General features: G+C 51.0%; 1 protein-coding gene across 5 annotated transcripts in view; it reads right to left on the bottom strand.

The window, feature by feature from the left end:
- gdpd5b (glycerophosphodiester phosphodiesterase domain containing 5b) overlaps positions 1 to 23,934 on the bottom strand; it is a 317,896-nt gene that overhangs the window by 272,475 nt on the left and 21,487 nt on the right. Inside the window, exon 1 of one of the 5 annotated variants that reach the window (XM_072477423.1) lies at positions 78 to 94. The exons of the other annotated variants lie outside the window; for them this stretch is intronic. The gene's annotated coding sequence lies outside the window, so the exon portion shown is untranslated. Of the gene's footprint in view, positions 1 to 77; positions 95 to 23,934 lie in introns of those variants that run through there. 5 annotated transcript variants of the gene reach the window in all.

Genomic DNA, 23,934 nt, shown 5'->3' with positions numbered 1-23,934 from the left:
AACGCTCCGATGAAGAAGATGGTAGCATTGTACAATACGAAAAGGCTACTGGTGTTTCAAAGACATCTCGAGCGTACCTGCAATTTGGTGTTCAGCTGTTGACCTTGCTGTTCGGTTTTGTTCTGCTTTCTCCCTTTCCTGCTCAAAATTCTCCCCTTCTCTCCTGAAGGCCAGACTCTGGCTACAGTATTGGTTCCACAAACATCTGTTGCCACCTGAAATCTCAATTGGCCCGCCATTCTTTACATTGTCTGAGTTAGTGCTGTGAATTACATGGTGATCGTTGTCAAGTACTTTTGAGTATCCTGGGGATGTGAAAGATCCAATACAGCAAATTCCGGGAGTCGAATCCCTGGGGATCCAAGCAGAGCTTCCTGATGTCTGCAGAGGCCTCACATCCACATGAATGTGTCTCAAGATAACATGAAATAAAAACAGACAATGCTGGGAAAACCCAGTAGGTCTGGCAACAGCTGTGGAGAGGGAAGAGTTAACGTTTCAAGTCCGCATGATTCTTCTTTGGAGCATCCAAAATTCAGGAGAAGAACTCCAAGTTCAATCTGAATAAATGAGAAAAAAATGAAATGATAATCGCTTATTGCCACAAGGAGGCTTCAAATGAAGTTACTGTGAAAAGCCCCTAGTCGCCACATTCCGGCACCTGTTCGGGGAGGCTGGTACGGGAATGGAACCGTGCTGCTGGCCTGCCTTGGTCTGCTTTAAAAGCCAGCTATTTAGCCCTGTGCTTTCGTATTGTGGATTTGATGTTAACTCTGATGCTCTCTCCACAGATGCTGCCTGACCTGCAGAGTATTTCCAGCTCTTCTATTTCCGAGTTCCAGCATCTGCAGTATATCTATGTAACCGGATATGTCCAGGATGGGTGTCAGGAACAGCAGATTCAAATGCCAAACGAGAACACAGGGAAGCCGCAAATGCGTGGAAAAGGTCTTCATTCCGTTGGTTCACACCTTTCAACAGCAAGACCGACCTTGTTAAACGATGGGTTCGGAGATGGGAACCTTCTCTGCGTGGGCTACCTTGAACCAGATTAGCTGAGATTCCTCAACGTCAGGATACGCAACCGTTCCCGCCCTCTTCCTTATTGGGGAGAATGCCTGCTCGTGGGCCAGGCCACATCGGAGCCCCTCCTCCCCCCCCCCCGCCCCCCCCCCCCCCCCCCCCCCCCACCGCACATGCCGCCCCCCGACCCTTCCACATCGAGTTCCCAACGGCTGAGAACAGGTGTGGCCGGCGCGGGCGCGACTCTGCATTTTCCTGATTGCCCGCTCTGCCCATCCCGGGCCGCGTACCGGCCGGCCGCATAGAGCGGCCCCCAATCGACGCCGCGCCAACCACGCGGAGAATCGCATGCGGCGCGATTCACGCCGGTCACGGGGATTCCCTGTCCGGCCCCGGGCTGAGACAATCCCGCCCCTGATTCGCACAGCTTGTCAATTTCCCCCCTTTTTCTCCGCTAAACTATCCTAACATTCTCCCCCCGCCCCCCCCTGCTTCCCGCCCCCCCCCCCCCCCGTCCCGTCCCCCCACCACCACACCGGTGGCAAATAGATCTTCAAGACCTCCAACGGTACATAAGCCACTCTTCTGACCCCCTCTTCCAACGCCAAGAGTGAACTCGATCTTCTCCAGTCTTGAAGATTCATACAAATCCTCCAAACATGCCGAGACACCAGGAGGCGCTGCTGACCGCCAACCCAGTAAATTGGCCATCGGGAAATCTGCATCGGCCCCCTCCCCCTCCAGCAAATCCCAAAATCTCCAAAGGGCACGGCGGCATCCTCACCCAAACTATCTCCGACAGGATCTCGAACACCACTGCCCAGAAACCCCCCAACTTTGTGCACCCCCAGAACCCACAGTTCACCGGCCCCCTCCCACATCTCCCGGATGCATCCTCCACCTCTGGGAAAAACCCGCTCGTACGAACCAGAGTTAAATGCCTGCTTGTTGAACTGTTCCAAGGATATTAGCCTTGTGTTCACAATAGTGAAAAAACCTGATGCTGGAGCCTCCCATTGCATTGCCACTGCTGCACCGGCTCACGGTTTTCCAGTTGCTGAATCAACTACAGCTTCTCGGGCAGCACGGTGGCGCAGTGGTCAGCACTGCAGCCTCACGGCGCCGAGGTCCCAAGTTCGATCCCGGCCCCCGGGTCACTGCCCGTGTGGAGTTTGCACATTCTCCCCGTGTTTACGTGGGTTTCGCCCCCACAACCCAAAGATGTGCAGGGGAGGTGGATTGGCCACGCTGAATTGCCCCTTAATTGGAAAAATGAATTGGGCACTCTAAATTTATTTTTAAAAACTACACCTTCTCCCCCAATCGGCAATACTTTGAACATTCTCAACCATTTAGCCTCACTTGCTGGTTTTGCATGTGCTTTCACAGGGAGATCCTGAGATCAAATGATCCCTTGCCCAGCACCCCATGGTTTGAGATTGTGTGGTCTACCTTTGCTCGGATTGGTGGCACACTCAGATGACAAGCTTAGACAAGCGCGGCTCGCCCGCACTGACCAGGGCGGAATCTCAGTTTATCACAGGCATTGTTTCAGGGATTTGCTACTCTGTGGGTCGGAATAGCAATCCAATTTTGACTCAACATTATTTCACTGCATAAACGTGACTCATTCAGTAATAAGACTGTTATTTTAACTGTGATCGACTTTGCAAGCCCAGTCTACCCTCGCCCCAGTGTCTGTTCACAGCCCAAACTTCAGCGCATTCAGCAACTCGGAGTCTCACTCTCTTAATGTTGATCCCGGGGGAGTGAGACACCGCTGGCTAGTACCTTTGCTGTCCCGCATGGTGCCAGTCAGATGTACAATGCATCTTGTGGTCCATCAGGGATCAAAATCGCCACTCTCTCAGTCTAGATAACATGAGTGCTGGCGGACCACCAATGGAGCAAAGCTTCCTTGTTTCTTTCAGGGTGAAGTGCTGCTGGTTGCCGCTTTGCCTCTCAAGGGATGTATTTAATCAAACAAAGACACTGAAACCCATGGATGAAGGCTTATACTCATCTATCGGTGCCTATTAATTATTGAAGATTTTTGAGCCAGTTCTTCCCTTGAATTACTTCAGAAGGGAAGGTGTTTGGCGCAGTTCATATTCTTTATAAATAATGTATCTCCAAATTACTTGATCCCTGTGTCATACATTGGTTTTCTGCCGCTACCTGTTTAAGTATGGTGTGCTCGTTCTTCCACTGACTCACTGCCAGAAATACCTTCAACTCTGGGGCGGGATTCTCCCATTCGACGGCAGAATGTCCACACCGTCGGAAACAAAGTGGCGTTTCACGACGGCGTGAACGGGCCGCTGGGAGTACCGATTCTGGCCACTACAGGGGGCCAGCACGGCGCTGGAGTGTTTCACGCTGCTCCAGCCCCCCATCCCGGCGCGAACTGTACGCCGCGGAATCCGCGCATGCGTAGTGGCACCGGCGTCAACGAGGACATGCGCAGTGGCGCCGGCGTCAACCCGCACATGTGCGGTGGCCTCCCTCAACGTGCCGGCCCCGATGCAACATGGCGCGGAAGTTCAGGGGCCGGCGCGTAAGAAAATAGGCCCGGGGAGCGAGAGGCCGGCCCGCCGATTGGTGGGCCCCGATCGCGGGCCAGGCCCCATCGGAGGCCCCCCCTGGGGGTCGGAGCCCGCCTCCCCCACAGGCCGCCCCCGACCCTGCGCACAGAGTTTCCCGCCGGAGAATCCTACTAAATAGTGCAGCTCCCAGAACTGGGCGCAACCCCCTAATTGAGGCTGAGCATGTGTTTTATGAAGGTTCACTCTACGCTCCTTGCTTTTGCACTCTATGCCTCTCTGCTGAAATCCCCGGATCTCAAACACATGTAAACACATTTTCTCAACCTGCCTCACCATCTTCTATGACCTGTACACATGGACCCCCAGGACCCCTGTGCATTTTCTGGGCTGGTTAACACAGTGGGCTAAACAGCTGGCTTGTAATGCAGAACAAGGCCAGCAGCGCGGATTCCATTCCCGTACCGGCCTCCCCGAACAGGCGCCGGAATGTGGCGTCTAGGGGCTTTTCACAGTAACTTAATTTCAAGCCTACTTGTGACAATAAGTGATTATCATTATTATTATTTGCACCCCCCTCTAGAGTGGAGCCCTTTCTTTTATATTGCCTCTCCTCATTCCGTCTACAAACAAAAACAAGCGTCACTTCATGCTCCTTTCCTGTTGCTCTGGGACAGTGTGTGAATTGAGCTGCCTTTGTCACTCACTTGCCACGCACTGCGCTGCTAGTTTCTGGATCTCCGCATCAACGTCGGCTTCCCAATAGCGCCAGAGGTAAACAAACCATCACGCGGAAGATCAAGATTCACAGAGAAGGGTGTCGGCGAGTTTGAAAATTTCAACTTCATGATCGGACGGGTCCAGCTTTAGACATGAAGAGGCCAGAGGCCAGGGGTGCAAGAGGATAACTAGCGTAACAGACTCTCGGCGGTTGTGGCAAGGCTGTAACGAGCTACAAAGCAAAGTCGAGCAGTATCTCCAGCAGCAGCGCACCCCTCCTTGATGAACTCAATGCATTCTAAGCTCGGTTCGAGCAGGAAACCATCAATCCGCTGTTGACCGTCCCAGTAGCCCCGGATACATCCATACCCACCGCCACACCTTCCGAAGTCAGATCGGCCTTCCTGAAAGTGAATCCTCAGAAGGAGACGGGTCCAGGCAGGATCCCTGGTCGTGCACTCAGAGCCTGCGCGGATCAGCTGGCAGATGCGTTCACAGACATCTTTAACCTGTCCCTACTCCAAAAATCTGTCCTGGTCCACCCACGTCGACGCTACCATAAAAAAGCACAACAGCGCCTATACTTCCTCAGGAACTAAGGAAATTCGGCATGTCCACACTGACTCTTACCAACTTCAGAGAGTCGTGAACACCACCCAGTCCATCACATGAACCTGCCTCTCATCCATTGACTCCATCTACACCTCCCGCTGTCATAATATCCACTCATGTAGAATGAGATGCAGACAGGCAGTGATTGACACACAGGATAACCAATGAACACACACGACACAGAACAACCAATCACCAGACAGGACACCACCACTATAAAGCACACAGGGCATTAAGACTCTCCCTCTCTCTACAGGACACAGCTACCAAGATAGTTAGAGTGCACAAGCCAGTGAGCACCATCTCCATGTGACAGAGAGCTAGTCTGGTCAAGCCAGTAGGAGGTTATCAGTTTAGATTAATAGAGTGTCAACCCACAGCAGATTATGTACAGCAACCAGCAGGTTCAATAAAACAGTGTTGGACCATCTCCTGTGTCGGAAGCCTGTTTCTAGCCTCACTGCATCCAGTTGCAGTCAACGCTGAGCCAACTCACATAACACATCACCCGCTGCCTGGGGAAAGCGGGCAGCATAATCAAAGACCCCTCCCACCCGGCTTACTCACTCTTCTAACTTCTTCCATCGGGCAGGAGATACAGAAGTCTGAGAACACGCACAAACAGACTCAAAAACAGCTTCTTCCCCGCTGTTACCAGACTCCTAAACAGCCCTCTTATGGACTGACCTGATTAATACCACTTCACCCGATGCCGGTGTCTATGTATTTACATTGTGTACCTGGTGTTGCCCTATTATGTATTTTCTTCCCATGTATTTAATGATCTGTTTGAGCTGCTCGCAGAAAAATACTTTTCACTGTACCTCGGTACACGCGACAATAAACAAACCCAATCCAATCCAGGAGAGAAAAATGACAGAAAAAATCCTCAATTCTGAGATCCCGGGAAACAAATGTTGTTTTATTTGTTCTGAGGGTGGAGGCAGCCTCGGCCCCATTGGAAAGGCAGCACCTCTGGCAGTGCAGCACTCCCTCAGTACCGCATTGGGAGGGAAAACCCGGATCGTGTGCTGAAGTCTCGGAACGAAAATTTGAACCCATGTCTTGAGTACTGCCCACTGATGCCTGACTTTGCTGCAATTGCTCCATGGAGATTGCAAAGAGCTGTAATCTCAACGTATTTCCATTTCGAACATGCATAAATATTTAATACCTACTGATGAGAGGCGGCCAGGCCAGTTTTAATTAGCTTCGCGACAACAGGCATCCGGTCTGAAATAAAAATAAACTCTTGTGCCTGGCATCAATCTCTTTTGATGGCGAACCTGTTAAGAGGATTCAGGCCTTTGCTACTGAACGCTGGTTAGCACTCGGTCTCTCCAAGCTCACCCTGTGCTTGCTGATGTACCTCGGCTCCCAGTTCAGCAATATCTTTGCAATGCGAATTTTAAAATTCTTATCCTTGGATTTGCAATGGCATTGTGCCTCCCTATTCCTGTAACCCGCTTCTGAGCTGCAGTCCTCCGTCATACGGACTCTCTTGAGCAGTCTCCATTTTTATTACTTCACCATTGACGGGCCGGCCCTCAACTGCCCTGACCCTGGAATCTCCTCCTTTGGCCTCCCTGCTGCCAGCTGCCCGATGCCCTCTTTTTGCTCTTTGAGAGCTCCTTAGAACTCTCTCTTTAACTGAGCTTTTAGTCACCTCGCCTGATGAAGCTCATTGTCAAGTTTTGTTTGCTAACTTAACTCTCCTGAAAAGCTCCTGATGACATTTACTATATTAAAGGTGCGATGTAAATGTCAGCACCAAGAGATAGAATTCAAATGAAACACACTTATCATAACCACTTGCCTGGTTCTGAAAGCAGCTCTAGTAACACCAACACCCAAACACTGCAGGTGTTGGATACCTTGAACTAAAAATAGAGACTGCGGGAAATCAAAATGTCTGCATCGACTCACAGACAGATACACACACACATAGCGAGTGAGCGACAAAGCGAGGGAAAGACACAGAGCAAGAGAGGCTGACACACACACACAGACACAGAGAGAGTGAGAGAGAGAGATAGACACGCAGAGACACAAAGAGAAAGAGATAAACAGAGAGAGTCGCACACATCGAGTGAATGAGGCAGAGCGAGCGAGGGAGACAGATCGACAGAGAGAGAGACAGACACAGACAGTGAGAGAGACAGACAGACAGACAGAGAGATAGAGACAGAGAGACATATGGTTAAGAAGGAATTAGAAGGGGACAGCACGGTGTCACAGTGGTTAGCATTGCTGGATCACGGCGCCGAGGGCCTCGGCCCCACAATCCAAAAATGTGCAGGGTAGGTGGATTGGCCACGCTAAATTGGAAAAAATGAATTGGGTACTCTAAATTTATCAGAAAAAAAAAGATGGAATTAGATATAGCTCTTGGGGATAAAGGGATCAAGGGATATGGGGGGGGGGGGGGGAAGGTGGGATCAGGGTATTGAATTTGATGATCAGCCATGGTCATAATGAATGGCGGAGCAGGCTTGAAGGGCCGAATGGCCTCTGTCATGATATGCACTCATGCACATAATGAGATACAGACAGGCAGTGAGACACGTAGTACAGCCAATCAACACACAGGACAGAACACAACCAATCACCAGGCAGAACACTAGAGGGTGATCTACCACTATAAAACACACGAGGCATCAACACTCTGCCTCTTTCCACTGGTGACAACTGTAGTGACAGTCAGGGTGTATATATCAGTTAGCACCTTCTACACGTGGCTCAGAGCTAGTCTGGTCTAGTTAGTTATAACAAGCACGCTTAGATTAGTAGAGTGTCAAACCCACAGCGAACTCTGTGCACTGCTTAACAAGTTCAATAAAGCGTATTGAACCAACATCACAGTTTGGAGTCTACTTTCGAGTACAACTGCATCCAGTTGCAGTCAGTGTTACTCCCGGGTGAATAACATGACAGCCTCCTCCACGACAGTACTGACGGACTGCTGCATTGTCGGCAGCGGCTCAATTTCAGATCAGACATTAAACTGTGACCCCATCTGCCATATTCGCGGAGATGGAAAAGAAACCAGAGCTATTATTTCAGAGAGGAGGAGAGTTCCCCAATGGCCAGGACAAACGCATCCTTCAGAATGACAAAAAGCCATGATCTGATGATGATCACATTGCCGTGTGTAGTTTAGTTAGTAAATTAGCTGCACTTTCTATCACTGTATTACAGTGACTACATTTAAAAAGTATTTCACGGGTTGACACGTTGATGAAAGGTGCTAATTAAATGCAAATTCCTTCCTTTATACTTGTTCAGTGGAGCATCTGAAGTCTTTCCGACTGAACGGGTTCTGGGAGGAATCCAGGTCAAATATACCGAATTCTGCTGACACGTCAAGAGACGGGATCCTGATCAGGAAGGATCCAGTGACTGAATTTCAGCAGGTTTGTGCCCTGTTGCGAAATAGACGCAAATGCTACAAAAAGAAATGGTCGGCAGGAGAGTAGTTTTGTTTTAAAGACATCCAGTTGTTGTGATCTGGAATTGACTGGATTGGAGGGGGGAAAGCACCCAGCTGAATCTTACAGGCGTGTCGGTGTGTGTTGTGCCTGTGTATGTGTGTGTGACTGTCTATGTGTGTGTGACTGTCTATGTGTGTGTGACTGTCTGTGTGTGTGTGACTGTCTGTGTGTGTGTGACTGTCTAAGTGTGTGTGACTGTCTAAGTGTGTGTGTGACTGTCTATGTGTGTGAGACTGTCTATGTGTGTGAGACTGTCTGTGTGTGTGAGACTGTCTGTGTGTGTGTGACTGTCTGTGTGTGTGTGACTGTCTAAGTGTGTGTGACTGTCTAAGTGTGTGTGACTGTCTAAGTGTGTGTGACTGTCTAAGTGTGTGTCAGTCAGTCTGTCTGTGTGTTGTTGTGCCTGTGTGTCTGTCTGTCTGTGTATGTGCCTGTGTGTTGTTGTACCTGTGTGTGTCTGTCTATGTGTGTGTGTGTCTCTGTCTGTGTGCAGTTGTACCTGTGTATGTGTGTGTCTGCCTGTGTGTAGTTGTGCGTGTCTGTGCGTGCGTGTGTCTGCCTGTGTGTAGTTGTGCGTGTCTGTGCGTGCGTGTGTCTGCCTGTGTGTAGTTGTGCGTGTCTGTGCGTGCGTGTGTCTGCCTGTGTGTAGTTGTGCGTGTCTGTGCGTGCGTGTGTCTGCCTGTGTGTAGGGAAGGGAGAAATGGGGTAGCCGAGGAAGGAGGGGGAGGGAAGTGTGGGAAGGGGAGGGGGGGGGGGGGGATTAGGTGGCTAGGCAGGAAGTGATAAAGGGGTTCAACATCTGGGGGGTGGGGGCCGGGGGGGGGGGCTGGTTGTTGGGAAACCCCCAAAAGGATGCACCCCCTCCCTTTCAACCAAGAAAAAAAAGAGGCTTTACCACGCCAATCTCATTATGGGGTGGGCAGCGTGATATTTGGGTCAATTGGCTGAATTAGCTCAGCTGCTCGCTAATAATATTTTTTAAATGGCAGCCAGGTTGCCAATTGCATTTTCTGGGGACCAGGTTCGATGTGAGCAGAAAGACAGTGGGCTGGATACCCATCATATTTCAGATAATAATTTTATTATTGTCACAAGTAGGTTACATTAACACTGCAATGAAGCTTCTGTGAAAAGCCCTTAGTCGCCACACTCCGGCCCCTGTTCGGGTACACAGAGGGAGAATGCAGAATGTCCAATTCACCGTAACAAGCAAGTCTTTCGGGGCTTGTGGGAGGAAACCGGAGCACCCGGAGGAAACCCACGCAGACACAGGGAGAATGAGCAGACTCCGCACAGACAGTGACCCAAGACGGGTATCAAACCCGGGACTCTGGAGTTGTGAAGCAACAGTGCTAACCACTGTGCCGCCGTGATGCCCCCCTTCCCAGTCAGTGAAAACATGCCCTGGGACGGGGAAAAGCTGTAAAATTCAGCCTTTGGAATCTTTCAAGAACCAACTGAATGGTTTTGCTTCTCCTGAACAGGTCGGCTGAATGGCCTCCCACGTGCACTATTGTCAAGTTGTTGAGCTACACCAGTCTTGCTGGAAGATATCAGCGTCATATCATCAATGCTGCTGGATTGCTGCGAATCAGATAAATGAACTAAAGCTGGGCAAACGAAATTCAGAGTAAAGTACAGGCCAATCCTCGGGCAGAGGGATTAGTTTTAGACCAGAGTGGCAAGGAAGGCACAGGTCTCCTCCTGCGCTTCCCCAGTTCTGGAATGCCCTTCCATAAATCCCTCCGCCTCTCTCTCGCGTACCTCCCTCTTTGAACAAGGGTTTGGGCACCTATGCCGATGTCTCCTTATGTGACTCGGTGTCAAATTTTGTTTGGATAATAGAATAGAATTTACAGTGCAGAAGGAGGCCATTCGGCCCATCGAGTCTGCACCGGCTCTTGGAAAGATCACCCCACCCAACCGCACACCTCCATCCTCACAACCCAGTAACCCCACCCAACACCAAGGGCAAATTTGGACACTAAGGGCAATTTAGCATGGCCAATCCACCTAACCTGTGGGAGGAAACCGGAGCACCCGGAGGAAACCCACACACACACGGGGAGGACATGCAGACTCCACAAAGACAGTGACCCAAGCCGGGTATCGAACCTGGGACCCTGGAGCTGTGAAGCAATTGTGCTATCCACAATGCTACCGTGCTGCCCACAAAATAAAACAAAATAACGTTGCTCTCAACCACCTTGCAGTGTGTTATTAGGAACACGGAGCTATCCAAAAGCAAGTTGTGTTGCAATGCGATGGTGAATAAGAACTAGCCCATTCATTGCAGTTCGGGAGGTGAAATAATGGAATAACAATCACTCTTTGACTTTCCGATGGTGACAAGTGTTGTTCATGAACTCAGTGCTGCCAGTGTCTCTGCCAGCCACCAGAAACAGTCACTTTTGTCGCTCTTTGATCAACATTACACACACCAACTTCCTCTCATTAGCATACTTAATGTGGTCTCTTGTTTTTGCATAATTAACACGATCTCACAAGCTACTCTGAAGATCAGACTCGTGTTCAGCGGAATCTGTGTGTGTGGGGGGGGGGGGGTAAAGAGAGCTTCCTTTCAATTGCCAGTTGTGTAAATGAGCTTATTTTGCATAATTAATATGCCAATCTATTCCCCAGCCTAGAGTTCCTTCGAAGATCTGCAAAAAATGGAACTGTCTCTCTCGATGTGATTAATGGAACTGTGGAACTGGCTAAAGGTTGACACCGTTTTGCGTGTCACTCCTGCTGTGAATAAGACAGCTCGCTCGCTCGCCGCGCCTCCGTGTGTGGGCCGCTCACCACAGGAGGCAGAACGTTTTGGGTTCAAGTGCCTCCTGCACCGACCTGATCACAAAAGGTGACTCATCTTCAAAAAGTATTTCACTGCCTGTAAAAGCACTTTGCGACATTCTGTGACCAGTCTTCTTCATTTCAATACTTTAAAAAAATATATGAAGGTGACTGCCCGCCATCGTGATGCTGCTCACGGACAATCAGAGCATCCGGTGTTGTACAAGAGGGTTATGGCACATGATGTTCATTATAGAGCATCAACCAAGTTGAATCTATTTCTTGGGCCACTGTCCTTACCCCTTCCCCTCCCTCCCGGAACCATGAAAGGGATTCCTTATCCTCACTTTCCACCCCACCAGCTTCCGCATTCGAGGATTATCCTCTCCCATTTCCGCTAACTCCAGCATGTTGGTATCGCAAAACATATCTTCCTCTTGCCCCCCTCCCCTACTGCTTTTGCAGAAACCTCTCCTCCCCCCCACCCCACTCCGTGACACCCTGGTCCACTCTTCCACCACACTCAACTCCCCATGCCAAGCAACACCTGCTCCTCCCTCCTCACCATTCAAGGCCCCAAACAGATGAAGCAACATTTCACTTGTAACTTCTTCAGTTTGGTCTGCTGTGGTCTCATCTCCACTGGGGAGACTAAACGCAGACTGGGTGACCACTTTTGGAACACCTTCGCTCAGTCTACAATCATGACCTTAACCTTCCTGTTACCTTTTTAACTCGGCACCTTGCTCTCATGTCCACATGTCCGCCCTCGGCCTGCTGCAAGGCTCCAGTGAAGCCCAGCGCAAGCTGGAGGAGCAGAATCTCATATTCCGATTAGGCAGGTGACAGCCCTCAGGACTCAACATGGGAGTTCAACAACTTTAGATTGTGACCTTGCTCCTCCATCTTGGTCCCTTTTGTAAAATCTTTTATTCAGAAAAACGTTCAATTCTAACATTCAGAAGAGTCAAACAAATTCATGCAATTTTGCAAAAATACCCCCACCTCCCAGCCCCACCTAACCCGGATTCACCCAGAAACCCCGCCCCCAATTGCCGACGACAACCAGCTCTTTATAAAAGATAATGGAAGGCAGCCACCGGGAGTAAAACCCCTCCTCCGATTCCCTTCCGGCACACTCGATCCAAATGCAGGAATTCTTCCAGCGAAGCCACCTCCATCACCAGTACCTGCCCATTGATATCCTCCCTTCCCGTATCTCATCAAGAGACAGCACCTTATCCAGAAGTGAAGACGCCAGTAACCGAAGAAACAAAGCCAAAGAACAATGCGGCACAGGAACAGGCCCTTCGGCCCTCCAAACCTGTACTGGTCATGATACATTAGAGATGTGGATCAGAAATTGGCTAGCTGAAAGAAGACAGAGGGTGGTGGTTGATGGGAAATGTTCACAATGGAGTTCTGTCACAAGTGGAGTACCACAAGGATCTGTTCTGGGGCCGTTGCTGTTTGTCATTTTTATCAATGACCTAGAGGAAGGCGCAGGAGGGTGGGTGAGTAAATTTGCAGACGATACTAAAGTCGGTGGTGTTGTCGATAGTGTGGAAGGAAGTAGCAGGTTACAGAGGGATATAGATAAGCTGCAGTGCTGGGCTGAGAGGTGGCAAATGGAGTTTAATGTAGAGAAGTGTGAGGTGATTCACTTTGGAAGGAAAAACAGGAATGCAGAATATTTGGCTAATGGAAAAGTTCTTGAAAGTGTGGATGAGCAGAGGGATCTAGGTGTCCATGTACATAGATCCCTGAAAGTTGCCACCCAGGTTGATAGGGTGGTGAAGAAGGCCTATGGAGTGTTGGCCTTTATTGGTAGAGGGATTGAGTTCCGGAGTCAGGAGGTCATGTTGCAGCTGTACAGAACTCTGGTACGGCCGCATTTGGAGTATTGCGTACAGTTCTGGTCACCGCATTATAGGAAGGACGTGGAGGCTTTGGAACGGGTGCAGAGGAGATTTACCAGGATGTTGCCTGGTATGGAGGGAAAATCTTATGAGGAAAGGCTGATGGACTTGAGGTTGTTTTCGTTAGAGAGAAGAAGGTTAAGAGGAGACTTAATAGAGGCATACAAAATGATCAGAGGGATAGATAGGGTGGACAGTGAGAGCCTTCTCCCGCGGATGGAAATGGCTAGCACGAGGGGACATAGCCTTAAACTGAGGGGTAATAGATATAGGACAGAGGTCAGGGGTAGGTTCTTTACGCAAAGAGTAGTGAGGCCGTGGAATGCCCTACCTGCTACAGTAGTGAACTCGCCAACATTGAGGGCATTTAAAAGTTTATTGGATAAACATATGGATGATAATGGTATAGTGTAGGTTAGATGGCTTTTGTTTCGGTGCAACATCGTGGGCCGAAGGGCCTGTACTGCGCTGTATTGTTCTATGTTCTATGTTCTATGTTCTATGATACCACCGGTGGTCAAAACCCTCAGCACTTCCTAGTGTCGTATCCCTCTATGCCCATCCTATCCATGTATTTGGCGAGATGCCTTTTGAACGCCGTTGATGTAACTGCTTCCACAACCCACGACAGTTCCTCACGCACCTGCAAATACCTAAAACTATTCCCTCCCGGGAGTTGGAGCTTCCCCACCAACTCCTCCAGCCCATCAAACCTGCCCACCCCTCCCAAACAAGGAAAACCCAACCAACCCAGGCTTGATACATTAACGAACAAAAGAAACAAAGCCCCCCCCCCACCACCACCCCCCCACCCTCCCTCCAGGTAACCAGCCGCAGCTCTCTTCCCCCCACTTCGCTCCCGTTAACCAGCATAACTGCTAGGAGGGTGGACCCACCTCGGAAAAAAAAAAATGAACACTCTAACACAATAAATCAGCAAACATCCCCCCCGGACAACTTCAATATCAAACATTCTAGGAAGGAAAAACATAAACCCATCCCCCCCCCCATCCCTCTCCCCCACCCCATCCTCCTCTTCCCCAAACAGAACCAAAATCCAGGGAAAAGTAGCAAAAAAACTCAACACTCGGGTGCAACTAATAACTTGATTCAATTCTCCCCCAGCCCATACTTCTTTACAAAGTCACTCACCTCCTACAGCGTATCGAAATAGTCCCGGTCTCTGAATGCGACCCAAAGGCGACCCAGGTACATCACTCCAAACTGTACTTCTCTCTTGTAAACAGCCCCTTTGGCCTTGTTAAAACCTGCACATCAATTTTGCCCCAACGTCCTGATAATTCTGTTGGGGTGATCCTCCCATCTACATTCTCAAGTGTCCTTCGGCCACATCAAGATCCTCTCCTTATCCAAACATCTGTGGTGTCAGACTACAATCGCCCGTGGTAGCTCCCCAGCCCTGGGCTTCTGTCTCAACAACTGGTGAGTCGGGCCCACTTCGGGAGGTTTCACAAAGACCCCCTCCCCACACCAGCTTTCCAAACATCTTCGGAACATATTCTGTGCCTTCTATGCCCTCCGGCTGTCCTCAAATTCTGGCGGCTGGAGCCATTCCCCAGGTTATCAGCCTTGGCCTTCAATATCTTCTGCCCCTCCGGCAACATCGGTAACCCTGCCTCCAAAGAGGCAATCCGATCACTTTGCTCCGTGACCATCTCCCACGTCTCCCGAATCGTCGAGCCCTGCGCCTCTAGCTATTGTTCCACCCTGTCTAAAGTTACACGAATAGGTACCACTGCCACCTCAATCGCCTTTGCCAGGGCATCAGACACCATTTGTCCGTTTCTTAAACTCCTGCCTTAGGAATCCCACCAGCCTCTCAGAAGTCTGACCCGTTTGTTTTTAATCCCAAACATGTTTTGTCCCAACACAAACTCCTCTCATTCACTGGGCCATCTGCCATTTGTTCTTCAGTTTTGTTTTGCTTTCTCCTGTTCACACACCCGGTCATCCAACCTCAGTGCCACTCTCAGCGCCTTCTGCAAGTCCTTCACACGGCCACTAACACTCCCCATGGCTTGTGCCATACACAGCTTGGTTGCAATCGCTCCGTGCTCCCACCAATCACAATCACGGACCTTCTCTGCTCCACCGCCTCTGATACAGTTTATAATCCATCACATTTCTCCCTCTCTTCAGCTCTGAAGACTTGAAATGCTAACTCTGTTTCTCCCTCCACAGAGAGGTTGAATAAACTCGGTTTGTTCTCACTGGAACGACGGAGGTTGAGGGACGGCCTGATAGAGGTCCACAAAATTATGAGGGGCATAGACAGAGTGGATAGTCAGAAACTTTTTCCCAGGGTAGAGGGGTCAATTACTAGGGGTCACAGGTTTAAGGTGCGAAGGGCAAGGTTTAGAGGAGATGTACGAGGCAAGTTTTTCTTACCCAGAGGGTAGTGGGTGGCTGGAACTCACTGCCGGAGGTGGTGGAAGGAGGGACGATAGTGGCGTTTAAGGGGCATCTTGACAGGGCAGCACGGTGGCGCAGTGGGTTAGCACAGCGGCCTCACGGCGCCGAGGTCCCAGGTTTGATCCCGGCTCTGGGTCACTGTCCGTGTGGAGTTCGCATGTTCTCCCCGTGTTTGCGTGGGTTTTGCCCCCACAACCCAAAAGATGTGCAAGCTAGGTGGATTGGCCACACTAAATTACCCCTTAATTGGAAAAAGAAAATGAATTGGGTACTCTAAATTTATTTTAAAAAGAGGGCCATCTTTTTTAAAAAAATTTATTAACATGTAACCATGTAAAATGGCTGATTCCCGATTAAATTGGTCAAATCCCCGATTTAAAATGGCGAACGAAAGAGGCTGATGGGAAAATCAGCCAACAGGACTCAAACGGACAGCTGCAGGTAAAACAGTGTATTTGCCTCTGGGGAAGTCAGTCCAGACCGATACCTGCAGCCATCAACATCACAACAACCCAGCCATCTGCATATTAAGCAGCCATCCCCGGGAACAATTGCTACAAATTAGCAATTGAAAGCCGACCCAGACCTTTCGGCGCCAGCAGGGGCTGACACAAAGAAAGGTAAACGACCCCCCCGATCAAGGAATCGCCCCATTATTGGAGCATATCGAACCAAGTGATTGGGACCAAGTCCAATCACTTGGAACCAGGTACAAAATCCGCCCCGAGAGGCAGGAAGCCCCTGGGGACTGTAAGAATAGGGGCCAGGTTCAACTCGACCCTTCGCTTCCTGCTCGCAACCTTCGAGACCCTTCTACAAGAAAACTGTAAGTGTTACTCCAGCAATCGCTACCAGATAGGTGCTCCTGACTATCGACTTGTACCAGCTTTTGAATCCCGCAGGCTCAGAACCAATTCGAAAGACCATTTGTTTCCCTGACCTGGTGGGCCATTTCCAAAGTTAAGTATTGGCCTGTTAGTGGTAGGTAGTAGTCTAGAAGTAGGATTATTGTATAAGTATTAATTGCTGTATATAATAAATGAGCGTTGATTTAACTCTTACTAAGCGGTGTGTTGGATTATTAATCATTACTCGGACTTGAACCCCGTGGCGGTATCAGAAAGATACCTGGCGACTCATGAGCAAAGGTGACAGAATAAGAGCAAATAAACTAAGGCTAAAATGAGCAACAAAGGTTTTCACAGAATATCAATAACAAAGCGAAAAAGGAACCCAACAGGGTTAAATACAAAACAACAGTCAAAAAAAAAACCCTCCATATCCCCCTCCCCCTGTACGAAAATAATAAATTAACACCCTAACTTAACACAGAGCCAACATAGCAAATATATACACCCCCTCAGATCCCCCAGTATAAATAAACATAAATAAAGTAAACCCACCCCCCCCCCCCCCCGAGTTGCTGCTGCCATTGACCAATGTCTACCGTTCTGCCAGGAAGTCCAAGAACGGTTGCCACCGCCAGAAGAACCCTTGTACCGACGCTCTCAAGGCAAATTTCACCCTCACCAACTTAATAAACCCCGCCATATCGTTGATCCAGGATTCCACGCTTGGGGGCCTCGCATCCTTCCACTGAAGAATCCTTCGCCGGGCTACCAGGGACGTAAAGGCCAGAATTCCGGCCTCTTTCGCCTCCTGCACTCCCGGCTCCTCTGCCACCCCACATATTGCGAGCCCCCAGCCCGGTTTGACCCTGGATCCTACCACCCTCGACACCGTCCTTGCTACGCCCTTCCAAAATTCCTCCAGCGCTGGGCATGCCCAGAACATATGGGTGTGGTTTGCTGGGCTCCCTGAGCACCTAACACACCTGTCCTCACCCCCGAAAAACCGGCTCATCCTTGTCCCGGTCATGTGTGCCCTGTGCAGCACCTTAAACTGTATGAGGCTGAGCCTCGTGCACGAAGATGAATAGCTCACCCTCCCTCGGGCATCTGCCCACGTCCCTTCCTTGATCTCCTCTCCCAACTCCTCCTCCCACTTACCTTTCACCTCCATCACCGAGGCCTCCTCCTCCTCCTGCATCACCTGGTAAGTTTCCGAGATCTTCCCCACTCCTCCTCCCCCCCCCTCCCCAGAGCACCCTGTCCTGTACTGTGCGTGGCAGCAGCCGCGGGAAGTCCACCACCTGCCGCCTGGCAAATGCCCTTGCCTGTAAGTACCTGAAGGTGTTCCCCGGGGGGAGCCCATACTTCTCCTCCAACTCACCCAGGCTCGCGAACTTCCCGTCCACAAACAGGTCTCCCAACCATCGTATCCCTGCCCTGTGCCACCCTGAAAACCCTCCATCTATCCTCCCTGGGACGAACCGGTGGTTCCCCATTATTGGGGTCCACACCGAGGCCCCAACTTCCCCCCTGTGTCGTCTCCACTGCCCCCAGATTTTGAACACAGCCGCCACCACCGGGCTTGTGGTATACCTCATTGGAGGGGCTGGTTTAGCACACTGGGCTAAATCGCTGGCTTTTAAAGCAGACCAAGACAGGCCAGCAGCACGGTTCAATTCCCGTACCAGCCTCCCCGAACAGGCGCCGGAATATGGCGACTAGGGGCTTTTCACAGTAACTTCATTTGAAGCCTACTTGTGGCAATAAGCGATTTTCATTTTCATTTCGTTTCACACAAACCCCATTATGCTCCTGTAGGTCTGCCTAAAAAAGGCCTTCGGGACAAACACGGAGAGGCACTGGAACAGGAACAAAAACCTTGGGAGCACCGTCATTTTGATTTACTGCACCCTACCCGCCAGGGACAGCGGCAACGCGTCATACCTCTTAAACTCCTCCTCCATTTGCTCCACCAGCCTTGTGAAATTAAGTCTATGCAGGGCCCCCCAGCTCCTGGCCACCTTGACCCCCAAATACCTGAAGCTCCTCTCCGCCCTTTTTAGTGGGAGCTCGCCAATCCCCCTCTCCTGGTCCCCTGGGTGAACCACAAACAACTCGCTCTTCCCCATGTTGAGCTTGTACCCCGAGAAATCCCCGAACTCCCTGAGGATCCTCATTACCTCCGGCATTCCCCCCACCGGGTCCGCCACATATAGCAGCAGGTCGTCCGCATAGAGCGACACCCTATGCTCCTCCCCACCCCGCACCAACCCCCTCCAGTTCCTTGACTCCCTCAGTGCCATAGCCAGGGGTTCAATCGCCAGTGCGAAGAGCAGGGGGACAGGGGACACCCCTGCCTCGTCCCTCGATGCAACCGAAAGTACTCAGACCTGAAAAAATGAAATGAAAATCGCTTATTGTCACAAGTAGGCTTCAATGAAGTTACTGTGAAAAGCCCCTAGTCGCCACATTCCGGCGCCTGTTCGGGGAGGCCGGTACGGGAATTGAACCGTACTGCTGGCCTGCCTTGGTCTGCTTTAAAAGCCAACGATTTAGCCCAGTGTGCTAAACCAGCCCCTCCTGGACCAGGACCTCCTCCTGTTCATGGCCACACTCGCCATCGGGCCCTCATACAACAGCCTGACCCACCTGACAAACCCCTCCCAAATCCAAACCTCTTCAGCATCTCCCACAGGTACCCCCACTCTACCCTATCGAAGGCTTTCTCAGCGTCCAACGCCACCACTATCTCCGCCTTCCCCTCCCTCGCCGGCATCATGATAACGTTCAGAAGCCTCTGCACATTCGCGTTCAACTGCCTCCCCTTCACAAACCCCGTCTGGTCTTCATGGATGATCTGCGGCACACAATCCTCAATCCTCGTGGCTAAGACCTTCGCCAGCACCTTGGCATCTACATTTAGCAAGGAAATCTGTCTGTAAGACCCACATTGCAGGGGATCCTTGTCCCGCTTCAGGATCAAGGAGATCAGTGCCCGGGACATCGTCAGGGGCAAAACCCCCCCTCCCTTGCCTCATTAAAGGTCCCAACTAGCAACGGGCCCAACAGGTCCATATAATTTTTATAAAATTCGACCGGGAAACCGGCCCCGGTGCCTTCCCCGCCTGCATGCTCCCTATCCCTTTGACCAGCTCCTCCAGCCCAATTGGGGCCCCCAATCCTGCCACCAGTCCCTTCTCCACCTTCGGAAACCTCAATTGGTCCAGAAAGCGGCCCATCCCTCCCTCCTCCAGTGGGGGCTCGGACCGATACAATTCCTCATAAAAATCCCTGAAGACCCCATTGATACCAACCCCACTCCTCACCACACTCCCTCCCCTGTCCTTAACTCCCCCGATCTCCCTAGCTGCGTCCCTAGCTGATGCGCCAGCATCCGGCTTGCCTTTTCCCCATACTCGGGAATCGCCCCCTGGGCTTTCCTCCACTGCACCTCCGCCTTCCTGGTGGTCACCAGGTCGAATTCGGCCTGGAGGCTGCGCCTCTTCCTCAACAACCCTTCCTCAGGCACCTCCGCATACCTCCGGTCTACCCTCACCATCTCCCCCACCAACCTCTCCCTCTGTTCCTTCCTCTCCTTGTGGGCCCTAATGGAGATCAGCTCTCCCCTAACCACCGCCTTCAGCGCCTCCCAGACCATCCCCACTCGGACCTCCCCATTATCGTTGGCCTCCAGGTATCTCTCTATGCTTCCTCGGGCCCGCTCACTCACCTTCTCGTCCGCCAGCAGTCCCACCTCCAAACGCCACAACGGACGCTGGTTCCTCTCCTCCCCCAGCTCTAAGTCCACCCAATGCAGGGCGTGATCCGAAATGGCTATCGCCGAGTACTCGGTATCCTCTACTCTCGCTATCAGCGCCCTGCTCATAATAAAAAAGTCGATCCAGGAATAAGCCTTATGGACATGTGAGAAGAATGAAAATTCCCTAGCCCCCGGCCTTGCAAATTTCCAAGGATCCACCCCTCCCATCTGGTCCATAAACCCCCTCAGCACTTTAGCCGCCGCCGGCTTCCTACCCGTCCTAGACCTGGAGTGATCCAGTGCCGGATCCAGCACCGTGTTAAAGTCCCCCCCCCATTATCAGGCCCCCCCAATTCCATATCTGGGATCCGACCCAACATGCGCCGCATAAAACCCGCATCGTCCCATTTCGGGGCATACACATTGACCAGTACCACCCACTCCCCTTGCAGCTTACCACTAACCATTACGTACCTACTACCATTATCTGCCACAATGCTCGACGCCTCGAACGACACCTTCTTTCCCACCAAGATCGCCACCCCTCGATTTTTGGCATCCAGCCCCGAATGAAACACCTGACCTACCCACCCCTTCCTCAATCTTACCTGGTCTGCCACCTTCAGGTGTGTCTCCTGGAGCATGACAACATCCGCCTTCAGCTCCTTCAGGTACACGAACACGCGGACCCGCTTAACCGGCCCATTCAGTCCCCTTACATTCCAGGTTATCAGCCGGATCAGGGGGGCTACCCGCCCCCTCCCCGCAGACTAGCCATAGCCCCTCCTCGGCCAGCCATGTGCCCGCACCTCACACCCGGCCCGTTCCCCACGGCAGCAGACCCCCATCTCGACTCCCCCCACTCGCTCCAGCTCCCCCTTGATCATAGCAGCAGCAACTCGATTCCTTTTACAACTCCTTTTACAGGCCCAGTCCCCCCACCCCCGGCTCGGGCCTCCCCCTCCCCCGCGGGGCCCCAATCACACTGACGGCCATCCATCCCTGTTCCATTTGCTTACCCCCCTCCAAGAGAACCCCCGACCAACCCAACCAAAACAGTGCCCAACACACCCTCACCGAACCAGAAAGAGAAAAAAAAACAAGAGCAAAGGACCCCCCCTCAAAAAGTAACATATATCAACCGCAGTCCCCAATCGCCCATCCCGACCCTCAGTCTGTGTCCAGCTTCTCGGCCTGAACAAAGGTCCACGCCTCCTCCGGAGACTCAAAATAATGGTGCCGGTCCTTGTAGGTGACCCACAGTTGTGCCGGCTGCAACATGCCAAACTTCACCCCCTTTTCCTTTGCAGCACCGCCTTCGCTCGATTGTACCTGGCCCTCCTCTTCGTCACCTCCGCACTCCAGTCCTGATATATTCGAACTTCCGTGTTCTCCCACCTGCTGCTCCTCTCCTTCTTGACCCACCGGAGCACACACTCCCGATCAGCGAACCGATGAAACCGCACCAGCACCGCCCGCGGAGACTCGTTAGCCTTGGGCCTCCTCGCCAGCACTCTATGGGCCCCTTCCATCTCCAGGGGCCCCTGGAAGGACCCCGCTCCAATCAGCGAGTTCAACATGGTGACCACATAGGCCTCCACATCCGGCCCCTCCGGGAGGCCCAGAATCCGCAAGTTCTTCCGCCTCGACCGATTCTCCATCGACTCGAACCGCTCCTACCATTTCTTGTGGAGCGCCTCGTGCGCCACCACTTTTACCGCCAGGCCTAAGATCTCGTCCTCATTGTCGGAGATCTTTTGTCGGGCCTCGCGGATCGCCACCCCCTGGGCCGTCTGTGTCTCCAGCAGCTTATCAATAGAATCCTTCATTGGCTCCAGCAGGTCCGCTTTAATCTCCCTAAAGCAGCGCTGGATAACCTCCTGCTGCTCCTGCACCCACTGCATCCACGCTGCCTGGTCCCCGCCCGCCGCCATTTTGTTCTTCTTCCCTCGCACCTTCTTCGGGTCCACCACCACTTTTTTAGTCGCCCCGCTCCTGGTAAAAGCCATATATTGTCGGGGAACTATTGTACTCTCCTTCCCACAGCGGGAAACTTGGAAAAAATTCTGTTGGGGGCCCTGAAAAGAGCCCAAAAGTCAGTTTTTTTGCAGGAGCTGCCGAAAGTCTCAAAAGAGGGGCATCTTGACAAATACATGGATAGGGTGGGAATAGAGGGATACGGACCCCAGAAGTGTAGAAGATTTTAGTTTAGACGGGCAGCATGGTCGGCGCAGGCTTCGAGGGCCGAAGGGCCTGTTCCTATGCTGTACTTTTCTTTGTTCTTTGATGCTGCCAGACCAGTTTTTTTTCCCCAGCACTTTCTGTTTTTATTTGAGAGTTCCAGCATCCACAGTATTCCACGTTTATTGATGTGTAGCTTGATGTTTGTTGGGAGCTGAAAAAAGCAGCTGGCAGATGTTCCGTGGTCAGTCAGAGACTAATTGTCACATGGTCAATTTAAGGTCAATTGAGCTTACTACTTTTTTTCCATATGTGTAGTTGGGACTTCTGAAGGTTAGTTTAAGACATTAGTTGGTGACTAATTGTTTTGAGGATACGCCTTTTAAACTGTCTTTGGCATTGTTTTACGTAGAGATCAGTGGAGGCTGGGTCATTCATCTCTAAGGGCCCTTCCCGTTGATTCCCTTTTTCCCCCTTTATTATTGTGATCCACGGATACTTAATGGACATATACCTTTTTTTTTTAAATTTAGAGTACCCAATTATTTGTTTCCAATTAAGGGGCAATTTAGCGTGACCAATCCACCTACCCTGCACATCTTTGGGTTGTGGGGGCGAAACCCACGCAAACACGGGGAGAATGTGCAAACTCCACACGGACGGTGACCCAGAGCCGGGATCGAACCTGGGTCGTGAGGCAGCAGTGCTAACCACTGCGCCAGCGTGCTGCCCCTTGACATGTATCTTTAAGTCGAACAGGGGAGGTAACAAACTCAAAACCTTACAAAGGAGAACACTGTGCTAGTCTTCGGACAGCAGAACTCCGGATTTTTGGCACCCGAGAGATCGGTGAGACTCAGTTCGATTGAATTGGCCAAAAGGCCATATTCTGCCCGGTAACAGGCAGTGATTGGATCCTGCCCAAGAGGGATGACTTTTTTTTCAGAGCACCAAGGAAGGGCAGTCCGGTCCCTTGGCACTCAGAGGAAAGAAGCTACTCTCTCTGTCTTTCAGATTCTCCAGAAAAGCTGCATAGCTGCTGTATTTCTGAAACTGCAGAGACCTGAATGAATCTACAGTGAAAATTATTGCAGACTGAAAGTCAAAACTTTGAACTGAGTGCCTAAGTTGAAGGAAGGTGTGGTAGAAGTCACCACCTTAAAGAAAGACTCTTATCCTTTTGCGGATTATTTTACACCCATCTCGTCCCCTCTGTGTTTGTCTTGTGTGTGTGCATAGAATTAGATAGTTAACTGCTGTATTTACTGCGTATTTAATCATAGTTATTGTTACTAATGAAATTAATTGTGTTGACATTTACAACCTTGCTGGCTGAAGTTATTGGGTAACCAAGGGCCGAAGACTTTGGGTGTTTTGCTAAGAATTATTTATTTATTTCAATTGTGTTGCGACTCCGGGTCAGGTAGGGCTGGAATTGACCGTGCACTAGCCCAGGGGGTCGTAACAGATTCTATTAAGGCTGACTTAGACAGATCTTTGACAAATGAGTCAAGGGATATGGGGGAAAGACAGGAACGTAGGGATGAAGCCATAATCAAATCAACCATGGTCTTATTGAATTGTGGAACTGGCTTGGTAGGCCTT

This window comes from Scyliorhinus torazame, chromosome 15, assembly GCF_047496885.1.
Source record: "Scyliorhinus torazame isolate Kashiwa2021f chromosome 15, sScyTor2.1, whole genome shotgun sequence".
Classification (NCBI taxonomy): domain Eukaryota; kingdom Metazoa; phylum Chordata; class Chondrichthyes; order Carcharhiniformes; family Scyliorhinidae; genus Scyliorhinus; species Scyliorhinus torazame.
This window is presented reverse-complemented; position numbering and strand designations above follow the sequence as displayed.